This window comes from Labrus mixtus, chromosome 17 (genome assembly GCF_963584025.1).
Source record: "Labrus mixtus chromosome 17, fLabMix1.1, whole genome shotgun sequence".
Taxonomy (NCBI): Eukaryota; Metazoa; Chordata; class Actinopteri; order Labriformes; family Labridae; genus Labrus; species Labrus mixtus.
The window spans coordinates 16,831,928-16,843,955 of NC_083628.1; positions in this window are offsets into that span (position 1 = coordinate 16,831,928).

Genomic DNA, 12,028 nt, shown 5'->3' on the forward strand with positions numbered 1-12,028 from the left:
GTTCAGGGGGCCAAACGCTAAGGAACCGGGGGCCAGACAAGCAAACCCACCACAGCAGCAGTGTGTTTTCCATCAACAACACAAGCTTGTGATAGGATGTGAGTACAGGACCAAAGATGTTCTATTTAACGGGAGCGCTGTGCTGTTTTTTACACTTTACTGTGGCAACAATGACAGTCTTTCACAAGTTTCCCCCCCTGTTTATTAGTTATGATCCGCCGGCCAGTCCGATGTCATCCGAGGACCTGGCTTTGCCCCATGGGCCGCTAGTTGAATAGGCCTACCATAAACGTTCGGGCTAATAGCACTAATCTACGCTGCAGACTAGAAATATCTCCAGTTGACAAGTCGTAGTTGAGATCTGTTTTATTGTCTGGTGAATAACATTTAGGCCTACATTGAATTTGAACCTGATTTGAATTATTTGTAACGCCCTTGATTTGTCCATAATCAGATAGTTCTGGACTCAGGGTCTTCCATAAAAGCCAGAATGTGGACTTTCTCTTGAGTCACTTAACAGGGATGCATTTCTAAGGAGAAACAAGTGAATGAATAAGCACGTTTCCACAGATGTGTTTCAGTGCCCTTCTAACCTCTCTACAGGAAGAGATGGTAATGATATGGATATGGACGCGCTTGTGTAGCGCGTTTCTAGTCTTCTGACTACTCAAAGCACTTTTACACCACAGGTCACAACTACCCATTCACACCCATTCATACACTGATGGCAGAGGTTGCTATGTAAAGTAACCATCAGAAGTAACTTATCGAATTCCCACACATTCATACGTCGCCGCTGACGAAGCAAGGGGAGCAACTTGGGGTTAAGTGTCTTTTCCAAGGACACATCAGACATGTTACTGCAGGAGCAGGGGTTCGAACCCCCTAACCTTCTGGTGAAGAGACTCTACCAACTGAGCCACAGTGATTGGTGATTGAAGGGTGTCTGCCCTGAGCAAAAGCAAAATCTGCCCCCTGTGTAGTCTGGACCCTTGAGGTGTTGGTCGATGACGTCATCTGAGGCTGATAATACAGTGACACTGATGAAACTGAGATGACCGGATGGTGGATGGTTGCACGTCACTATCGGGTGAATTAATTTAGGAAAATGAACGCAATATTTAAGAGACATCCATATGATAGGGTATGAGGTATCAGAGCAGTGCTATTAGATAGATGTGACCAGGTGAAAAGAACAACTGATCGAGACTGGGAAATGAGTGAGAAAGCGTGGGACAGCAAATGCTCAGTATTATAATTATATAAAATAAACACAGTATGAGAAATTAATTATAAAAGCGGAATATAAATTGAGTTTTCTTGACTAAACCTTTGCTAGAGCTAGATTGACTTTCTTGATGGGTTTTAGAAGCTTTGGAGCAGGTTAAGAAGTGAGATACAATACATGCATCTCGTAAATCGAGAACAAAAGGATTTACTTAACCTTGTGCAACATGAGCACATTTAATGTTATGTGTTTTATTCAATGGGTAATAAAAGTTACATAAATAATACATCAAACATCCACTTAATGCATTATGTATGTCTTACACCGCATTTCATGTTAGATACATCACGTTCTCATGTCTCCTAGAAAACCCCAACGAAGCCCACTCCCTCTGAAGCACTGTAGACAAGCTGTTCCTTGTATTTAACTAAGGATTAGTCAACTGACAAATATAGCTATGAATTGCCTCTCTGACAGCAGTCTCTGACATTTCTTTTAATGCTTTCATTCAGTTATTAATGTAAGCTCCATCAAAGTATAAATGTAAGCCATTTGGAATCTATTCTTTTTTGTGTCAGGTTCTCTTGTGTCCACTAACTCCTTTTCGCACTGGCAATCTCAACTTTAGAGCCTCCTAGTGCCTCAAAGAACTAGTCTGTGCTGGTGGCGCGCCCCATGTTTGGAGGCAATGGTCCTCCAAGCGGGCGGCCCACTTTCAAATCCCATCTGTGGCTCCTTTCCCGCATGTCATACCCTACTCTCTCTCCCTGATTTCCAACTTCATCCACTGTCCTACCTCTCCATTAAAGGCACAAAAAGCCCCCCCCCCCCCAAAAAAAAAAAATATATATAATATAATTTAAATTAATTTAATTTAATAATTTAAAAAAGAAAACTTAAAAACAATGGAAATGAATACTGTCCTGGCATGTGCAGCAGCTCTAGACCTGGACTTTTTACACACGGGTGCATAGGCCATTTATTTCTCCTCCACCGTTGGGGTTGACAAAATTGATCTTGGAAGTCTTGCCCCCTGTTGATATGATTAGTCAGTAAGGGAGAAATGACAGTAATGACTGCAGCAGCATTCAAACGTTTTTTTTTCAACTGAGAGTGCTGTGAGAGCAGCAAACAGAAAAACAGCTGATACTGAGGACATTTTTGCGCTTGAACCACTGAACTGTTTTGTTTTCTGTTTGTCCCTATCCTTCTTCCTGCATCTCCCCCATCCCATTTTTTCAAACCCGGTGCAGTTTCGGCAGATGGCTGTTCACCATGAGCCTGGTTTTGCACAAGATTTCTTGCCAATTTTAATTTTGCTAAATGTTGCTTAATGCTTAGTGCTGTGCTCATGGTGGATTAACGTTGGGTCTTTGTAATAAAGCAATGAGTTAGGTCTTTACCTGCTCTTTTGTTACATAACAATGAGTTAGGTCTTTACTTACTCTTTGTTACATAACAATGAGTTAGGTCTTTACTTACTCTTTGTTACATAACAATGAGTTAGGTCTTTACTTACTCTTTGTTACATAACAATGAGTTAGGTCTTTACCTGCTCTTTTGTTACATAGCAATGAGTTAGGTCTTTACTTACTCTTTGTTACATAACAATGAGTTAGGTCTTTACCTGCTCTTTTGTTACATAACAATGAGTTAGGTCTTTACCTGCTCTTTTGTTACATAACAATGAGTTAGGTCTTTACCTGCTCTTTTGTAAAGTGTATGCTGTAAATAGACACTTAAACCCCTGTGTTGAACTAAATTCAACCTTAACAATGTTCAGAATTATGAGAGACCAAGACCACTTGAATATTCCAAATAATGAAGAGAAACAACTGTTTTAATCACCTTTCTTCTGTTATCTATAGGAAAGCACAACATTTTTAGAGTGAGTAATCAAAAGAAAGAGAACCATTTCAGGTCCCTAGTTGTCCCACTTACTACAGTATGTTGCAGTTTCAAAACCATGTTCCATGGTGCTCAACTTTGAATATTTCAGCACCATGGACAGGGACATGATTCAGGTGTTTTTGTGTTTGCTTTTTAGATGTTGTTATTTTGTCTTAGGACTTGAGCAGTCAACACATTTGATGACATATTTTTTTTTTTCACATTTGTTGGCCTTTCTTTGAGGTTGTTGTATTCTTACTTTGGCACTGTGGTGCCTCTTTTGTCTCTCCCTTTTAACTCTGCACTTACTCTCGCTGGTGCCACACCCGAAGTCTCCTTTTGCCCCTTGTTTTTGACCTCCAGATTGCTACTGTTTATTACACCCACTTTCTTTCCTTTGCTTGCTGAGATTCCCAAGTGACCCTTCTTGACAGGATACTGGCCCATGGGTCTTCCCAAGAAAGATGTCTTTGTCATTTCCCCCTTTGAACTCTTTGACTTTTCTTTCCTTTTCCTTGACTTTCTGTCCTGTCATGAATCCAGTGTCAGAGGTATATTTCCTCCTTTGCCTTTAAATGCTTCTCTTCAATTTATGTTTTTGCAAAACAGGTACAGCTATGCAGAAAAACAGGCATATGGGACAAGAAAATGTTAACACACACATACACTCAAAGAGAAGCTGAAGGGACAGATACACAGGCAGAAAGAGAGAGAACTTAACCTTTCACAGATGTTGTCATCTATAAAACTCAGTAAAATTAATAAAATATAGATCTAACATGGTTTCATACATTCAAACTGATAAAAGGTTCTCTAGTATTAAGTGCTTTTTTCCAGGAGAGAGTCCTCTGATTCTGCCATCTTTAAACCCTGCCTAGTCATCAAACTGACATCTCACTTGGTTCAGGAGAGCTGAGCAATGCTCAAGGGGGGATCAAAAAGTAATTTTTGCCATTTCAAATTTTAGCATTTTTGTTGATGGAGCACACAGTGCAGCGTCAGCTGAGCTACCCATGTTCCCAAAAGCTCTTCCTGTCTGTCACAGTCATTTGTAGACATTTTGGTCGTACTGCCTCATGACAGGGTTTGAACAAGGTATGTTTAAACAAGTTTGCTGATAGCATTCCTACAATTTCACTTTGCTTAATCCCGATTCTATCCGCCAACTATTATGCCGATTTCATTTGGATGGGTGGGTGGATGGACGGATGGTTGGATGGTAAATGTATTTCAGCTTGTATAGCGCTTCTCTTTTGACTACTTAAAGCGCTTTTTCACTGCAGGTCACACTTACCCATTCACACACTGGTGGCAGAGGCTGCTATGTAAAGTGTCCATCATTAACTAAACATTAATTAAACCATTTGAAGTGTCTTGCCTGATGAACCCTGAACCTTCTAGTGAGAGACGTCCAACTCTACCAATGAGCCAAAGATGCCAGATGGATAGACTTGTAACTATAAATAAAATAGCTTTGTGCTTGGTAACAGGCACCCTGACATAAAATGTATTTAGGATCAACCAAACATGAAGGATAAAAGCTTTTAATACAGAAAATGTTTAAGATATAAGTGTATTTAAACTCACTTTTGGCTACCAGGGATAGGTGTCGATTATATTATACATGATCAATGAGAGACAGTGCATTTTAAGTAGGCTGGGATGATTACTTAAAGGGTCAGGGTAAGAGGATAAGAAAGTGTCAAGACAGCCAAGACATTGACCCATGACCTACTAATCATGGTTTATAATAAAGCAGTGCATTAAGAATACGAGAAGCAGAATCGACAAGCACAATATTGCCTTGTTTGTCGCTGTCAACCGACTGTAGTCTTACATTAAGGCTTTATGGTCAAAGCAAGTTTTTTTTAACCGATGTTTATCTTTTCATGTTCACCTGCTGTCTTGTTTTTTCACATGTGCGCTCTCTCTCACCCTAATGTTGCACGTTTACATTACCACTTTTGACCATAAGAAATAATTACCTTCTTCATTTGCAAAATAAGTGGGGAAATTGAAATCCATCACATGCTGATACTTGAGATGCATTGAGAGACATTCGAATGCCAGGTGTAAACTGGCTTGGATAAACGTAACGGGTTTGCTCCATGGGATGACGCGCGGCCAGCGTCTGTTTCTGGAATGTGAGCGGTAGAGTTTTACCTCTTAGTTGAATAAGTAAGGTTGCTGTTTTACATTTAATGTACGGTATGTACAGTTATGCTGTGTATTCAATTACTCAACGAAACTGTTTAGTGTTGAGCTAAAGAGAGTGCTGGCTGAGATGGTTGTAGCTGTGTCTAAGCCTGTGGGAGCCAGTTACTCTGGCTCTGCAGCTGCAAGCTTCATATCAACTGAAAGTGTGATATTCTCCTGCTATCTTATGGTGGACAACTGACGATGAGTGACTGCTGGTGAATGATGGAGAGGAGCTGACCACTGGCAGGAAATCGCTGGAAAACATGGGTATTGAACCTTCATTTGGGGTTCGGGAGGAGTAGAGTCGGAATATGCTTGTGTGTGCAGTGACCACTTTCTCAAAGGTGAGTTACGTTATTATATGTGGTGTGCTGGCCCTGCACATTACATTCACACACTGATGGCAGAGGATGCTATGTTAAATGTCCATCCGTACTAACTAGTCCCATTCATGCACGTTCAGATGCCGCTGACGCAGCACAGTTTGGAGCAGGAGCAATTAGGGGTGAAGTGTCTTGCCCAAGGACACTTCAACATCTGACTGCGAGAGCTGCGTATGGAACCCCTCGACCTTCCAAATGGCAGCGTCTTTTTTCGAGGGACTTGTCTGCGTGGATAAACGCAGAACTACCTGACACTGAATGTCCTGACACCCCACCCCCATTCCCTGCCTGTTCCTGTCACGGCCCCTGTCCCCACAAGCGCTGCGCGAAAGCAGTTCAGGGTTTGCAGTGACAGGAACATGATTGCTCACCGGTTACCGAGTCGTCGACACTGCCACTGTTTAATGAGGCACCGACTTGATGGACCAAGTCATTTTATCTTAAATAGTTGAACCTTTTTTGTTCAAATTAAGATTAATTTGACAGCACATTTGTGTCAAAAAGTGTGAAATGTCATCAATCAGTCAACAAATCATTATCTGTATGCCGCCCATTCATAACAAGTGTTATCACGAGACGCTTTACAAAAGAGAATATGGGATAATATGCAGGCAGGATTTCTCCTTTGTATTCCTCGCGTTCCTGTTGTCCACACTTCCTTGCCGCTGAGGTTGAGGTCGGAGCAGGCCGTGCATGAATGAGGACGGTGCTCGTCAGGACACCACAGTGCGAAGTGTGAAGTTTTGATGATAATTAAAGCACACAGAGTGCAAAGAGACCTGCAGTGGCTGCTTTACACACTTGTCACTCACTGTCTTCAACACCTGCACGTATTTATTGATTAAATGAGCAAAGTGTGTAAATTAGGTCTGGACAGCCCTCACACAATACTGCCACTGGACCTGCTGCTCACTGAACCTCATCACCTGCTTGTCCAACTACAAGAACTGTACCCACTCTGTGAACCGTTGCAGGAGACTATTCAGGCTTGAAGCCTGGACATTGAACTGGATAGTATTTATTCTTTCTTACGTATTGCTGTACCTGCTGGAACTAAGACTTTAATTCCTGCAATGGGGATTTTAACATGAGAAGGACTTGCCTTTGGAGTCAAAAATGGGTTTGCTTAACTTTTTAACCTCAAGGTTTACTGCTGTCCACAGAGATAATCAGGGAATCTGACGTGTTTAGGGTGTGCATGGGATTTAGATTGTAGATTGGTAAAAACCTTTTTACATAGACAGAAATTGATTTCTAATAGTATGCACAGCTTTTAAGGAACCTGAGGCTGCATCATAAGGAAATTTAAGAAGCTTTCATCTCTGCAAACTAAGTCATAAGTATAAATTAGGATGTAAGAGCAGTACAGATCAAGCTCAAAACATTACATGAAAGAAGAAAATGTTGTCAAACATTTTCCTGAGCTTTGCTATTAACAGTACACAAAAGCAAATAACGAAGAATAACTCAGTATTTGTTTCAACTTAAATCAACAAGGTTACTGCTCATATGTTGAATTTTGAATCCCACAGTTTAAAGGCAGTCGATGCTTACGCCGGTTTTTATCTTTTGGTGTTTTGGCTCTCTCCCAATGGTTTACTGTCAGTGGATAAATGAGGGAGAAAAACAAGTCCGTACAGTAGAAAGTCACAGAACTGCTTCAAATTTTTTTTATTCTTGTCTCCTGTCTCCTGCTTCAGCTTTTTTTCCACTCCCCCCGTGAGATTTGAATCCATGAAACAGCAGGTGACATCACAGCACAGCAGGACTTTGTATTCATAACATTGCGTCTTTAAACATGACTAATTTTGTGGGAAGTTCAGCCCTGGTGCATCCAAGATTTCCCTGAAATCCTAAATGTTACAGTCTTCTGTAAGACATGACTGTAGGGACGTTTAAAGCTATTTTTGGGGCATAAATGCGCAAGCTGAAATATGGAGTATTAACCACTGCAGTCTCCTTTTAGGGCTGTAAAACAAAAGTATTGACCTTTTTATCCTCAATTTAAAGAATGAGGCTGTAATAAGAGTAATTATGTTATCACCATTGGTGAGTAAGAAATAAAGTAAGATAACACATTTGCTTTGGATTTCTTTATTTTGTAAAAGTACATTTAATGTCAAAACACTCCAGTTTTTTCCAAATATAACACTTGCATGTTCTTTTTAATAAGCCTTTGCAATGACATATAGCTGTGGTCAGAGGACAATATTTCCTGGAGCCATTTTTCTAAATGACTTATTTTGCTGTGTCAAAAGAGTTACAGTACTGAGGAACACAAATAGATAGGAAGTCATTCATGCTGGTTTTATTTATTGCATATGATGATTAAGACCTTTTTTTAAACCAAATATATAGCCTAAATGTTCTTCTGTATTTATTTAGCTACTTTTACATTTTTAAGTTCATATTTGTGGTAGATAAGATTCTATGATTCCATGACAGTTATCGAAATGAGTATAAGGTTGTAGAGGGAGAGAGTGTGTGAATGTGTGTGTGCATATGTTTGTGTATCAGTGCAGGTGTGTGTCCCTGACAAGTACGCATAAATCTGTGCAATTTAACTGTGCTGACACAACACTAGAGCTCCTGCCCACACACAAGCATATGAAGGAACACACACACACACACACACACACACACACATACGGACACATGTGACCTCACCCCTAACATCAAGCACACATACAGTACAGCAGCAATCAATCCTATACACAGTCAGTCTACTACTGGACCCCTTTTAAGCTAATTGGTTCTATAGTGGCGATGCAGGCAAAGCTCATTACAGGGCGTCTGACATAGTCACTTATGGAAACAGGCCCCTCTGCTCATCAATATGGCACAAAAACCTGTTTTTTTTTTAAAAAAAAGAAAACCTTTTTAACAGCTCCTTAAATCTTTAAGTTCCATAGATTGCCTTTCAAGCAGATACATTTGTGTGAGTTTCATTTCTAAATAGTGCTGGATTGAACTACATAATTAAAGAGAAATAGATGCAGAGTTCTGCTATGTTTTTAAATGTTGTCTTATTTAATGTGTGTATCAAATGCATTCAGTGTGGGAGACCTGCACATGCAGTAAACTGTGCTAAATCTGCTTCTAGTCAATAGAAAATTATTCTGAAGCTATTAACCCAAATGATTAACTCCTTCCCCCAGTATTTTTTATACATAATGTTGAAATAGTATGTTCTCAGGATTAAATCACTGTCGTATATGTGCCAATATGTGCTGTTATAGTACAAAGTACTATTAGGGCCCAGCTCTTCCTGTTATTCCCGTCAGATAACATTACAGTCTCTGCAACACTTTCATCATGCCTGGCTGATATCTCTTAATGGAGGAAGGAATGCCCCCTTAAACTCAACCATAAATTAATTTATTGAGTTTATTGAAATTGTTATTATGTCCCATTTTAAGTAGAAAAAAGACCACACATTTTTTTTCCTCATTGATATCATAATGCATACCATAGTGGGTTTGTCCTCTCAGTGATTGAAGCCCTAAACAAGCTTCCACGCTGACTGGCCCCTTCATTAATATGTGTTTCTACCTGTGTTATATGTTTTCTTTATGTGTACCAACTGTGCAAAGCTGCAAAGCTGTGAGAACAAATTTCCCCCTGGGGGACAATGAAGTATTGTAATGTATTGTATTGTAGTAGCTGCTTCATTGTTCCCACTGCTGCAAAAAGTTTGCCTGAAAGCTCCCTGTCTGCAACTGCTCTCTTGGACTGGCATCAAGTCTTTTACTGCAATTGATTTTCATTGATTTTCTTATCATTGCCTTCATTACCCCATGCTTTGCAGAGGACTGAAGAATCACTGGTCAGGTCCCCTTACTATAAATTACTCTGATATATTGAGTGTGATGATGACGCTATATCAGCACTCTTTATTTGAGATACTTCAGAGTCTCCTCCTTTCTTCTTAAAGTTTCTTCTACCTATAATTACAGCTATCCTAATCTTTAAAATCTTCTTTATTTGCCAGAATTATTTGAAGTCGATTTAGCTCTTATAGAAAGAAAGTGTTGAATATATTACATTATGACTCTCTGTCTCTTAGATCACCATTCACTAAGTCAACACAGTTTTATATCAATATTTTTAACTTTCTGACTAATTATTTTTAAGATCCCCAGAACAAAGCAGCTCATCATTATTTGAACCAAACATTGTTTTTTAAAGAACAGACTAATATTATTAGACCCATTTTATCTTATTAGCATAGCCATGATTGCTAACGGCTTGTATTGAGAGAAAAGTAAAAAAAAACAATGAGGGGAAACCAATTAAAACTGCAAGTATTGCAAAACTGTTTATATTTCCTTGCAGTCTTGTATGTCTGTCTGTAAATATGTAGACTATACAGAATCGTTTTTTATTGCCAAGTGGATTTACACATATACTAAGACAAAGTCCTTGTATGTGTAAATGTACTTGGCAAGAAAAAACTATTCTGATTCTGATTTTTGGAAGAGTCATTAGATACTACTTATTATGTCTACCTGTTGGAAAGTCGGCATCAGTAAAATCCAATACTTATCACATAATGGCTACAAAATTTGGCATGAAGAGAGGGATGGAGGGAATAGGAAAGCATGGTCCTGAACATGGCATCTCTGCCCCTATCTGACTCTCTAAACTAAATATTCCACAAGCCTTAACAGACTTAAAAGACTTAAAATTTGTAATCACACTGTGCAGCCTTCTCTCACTCCTATGATTGGTTGGGAGAGAGAACAGGCCTTATGATTCAAAATATCCTAATCTATTTATTTTTAATTCTGTTAAAGTTCAGTGATGTAGTAAGGTGCATGAAAAGTGTTTAGTTTGGCAGGTTTGCTACATGCCATGCACTCTCTGAAAATCTTTAGTATGATAGATAAATAAATAACTCTGGCCTGCTACCAGTTTCAATACAATCTGACAGTTGGAAACTTTGTTAAATAAATGTAACATGAGCAGGGAATGAACATTTTTACGACAACACCGCCTGGGGGATTTTCACACCCAGGAAATTCTAACGCAACATTTTGAATTAGCAAGGTCACACAGGTTCATAAAACCTGGCCGATTAGCCAAACCATGAACCAGAGTGAGGTCTGTGAGGACAAAGCGGCAACCTCCAGTCTTGAAAAATGAAGCCAAGTGCTAAATCCTGCATTTTGTCGGGGCGTCCGCTTGAGGCTGGCTCCAGGAACACCGGAAGTCACATATACACAACAGGCAAAAAGCCATTTTTTACAGCATAATTTAACCTGTTAACAGCCTGGTAAAAAAAAAAATAGCTCTTATTAGTTATTGTCAACACTGGCACACACTGTACGAGGGGTGACTTTTTTTTAACAGCTGGATTTTGAAAACGATACATGTTATCCATAGTCAGGCAAGTAGCTGACATGATTGACAGGCGGTAACGTCAAAAGGCGTATCAACTCACTTTGTAGGCTCATAAATTCACATTTTGTGTAGACTGATGCTTTGATGATTTGTCTTTTGCTCCTCGCTGCCATCCTCTCTTCCAAATATGCTCACTTCTGGCTTCAGAAAACCAACGTGTCGACAGCAAAAAAAAAAGCCGCAAACCCAAGGCTTCCAAAGGAAGTCGTCTTATAAAGGGGGTGGCATGTCTGTGGCTTTTTCCACTGTGACCTGTCCATTCTATAGTGAAATCAAATAATCAGCGTTGACATCTTTTAAGCAGATGCCTGTTCCCTGACACCTCCTGCTCACTTATCAGACCAGCTTATAGCGGGCACCTGGGAGCAATGCTGGTAGCATTGATTTATTTGTAGGTATGTAACTCAGTTTATTCTTTTCCACCAGCCCTCTACTCACACATCATACAAAAAGTAGGTAGGTACATGTGGTACAGTTACATACTGCCTTCAAACATGACATGCATTTATCATTGTATCAAACCTTGTCAGTGTTAAAGGGCTGAGAAAGCTTTCTTTCTAACTTTGCTCCTACCGCTTTGTAATTGATTTTAATTAACGTCAACATCAAGTCCTGATGGGGAAACATGGAACACCATGGAGATAACAATTATCAAACCATCATTAAATTATAAGAGGTTGGGAGGTTGGATTTGTTTAGGGATGGGAAATACAATTATCAGCCACTTATCTGTAAAACCTCTCAATTAAGAGTGCCCGTTGCTGTCATTATTTATTACACAAACAAAATATGTAGATAATTAATTTATAAGGAACAATCTAGGAAAGTTATCAATAGGTTATGTGACCTTTTGCAACCACCATGGTTGATGTTTCTTAGTTTGTTATTCTTTTTATCTGTATTGAATTGTGGTGGATGTCCAGGT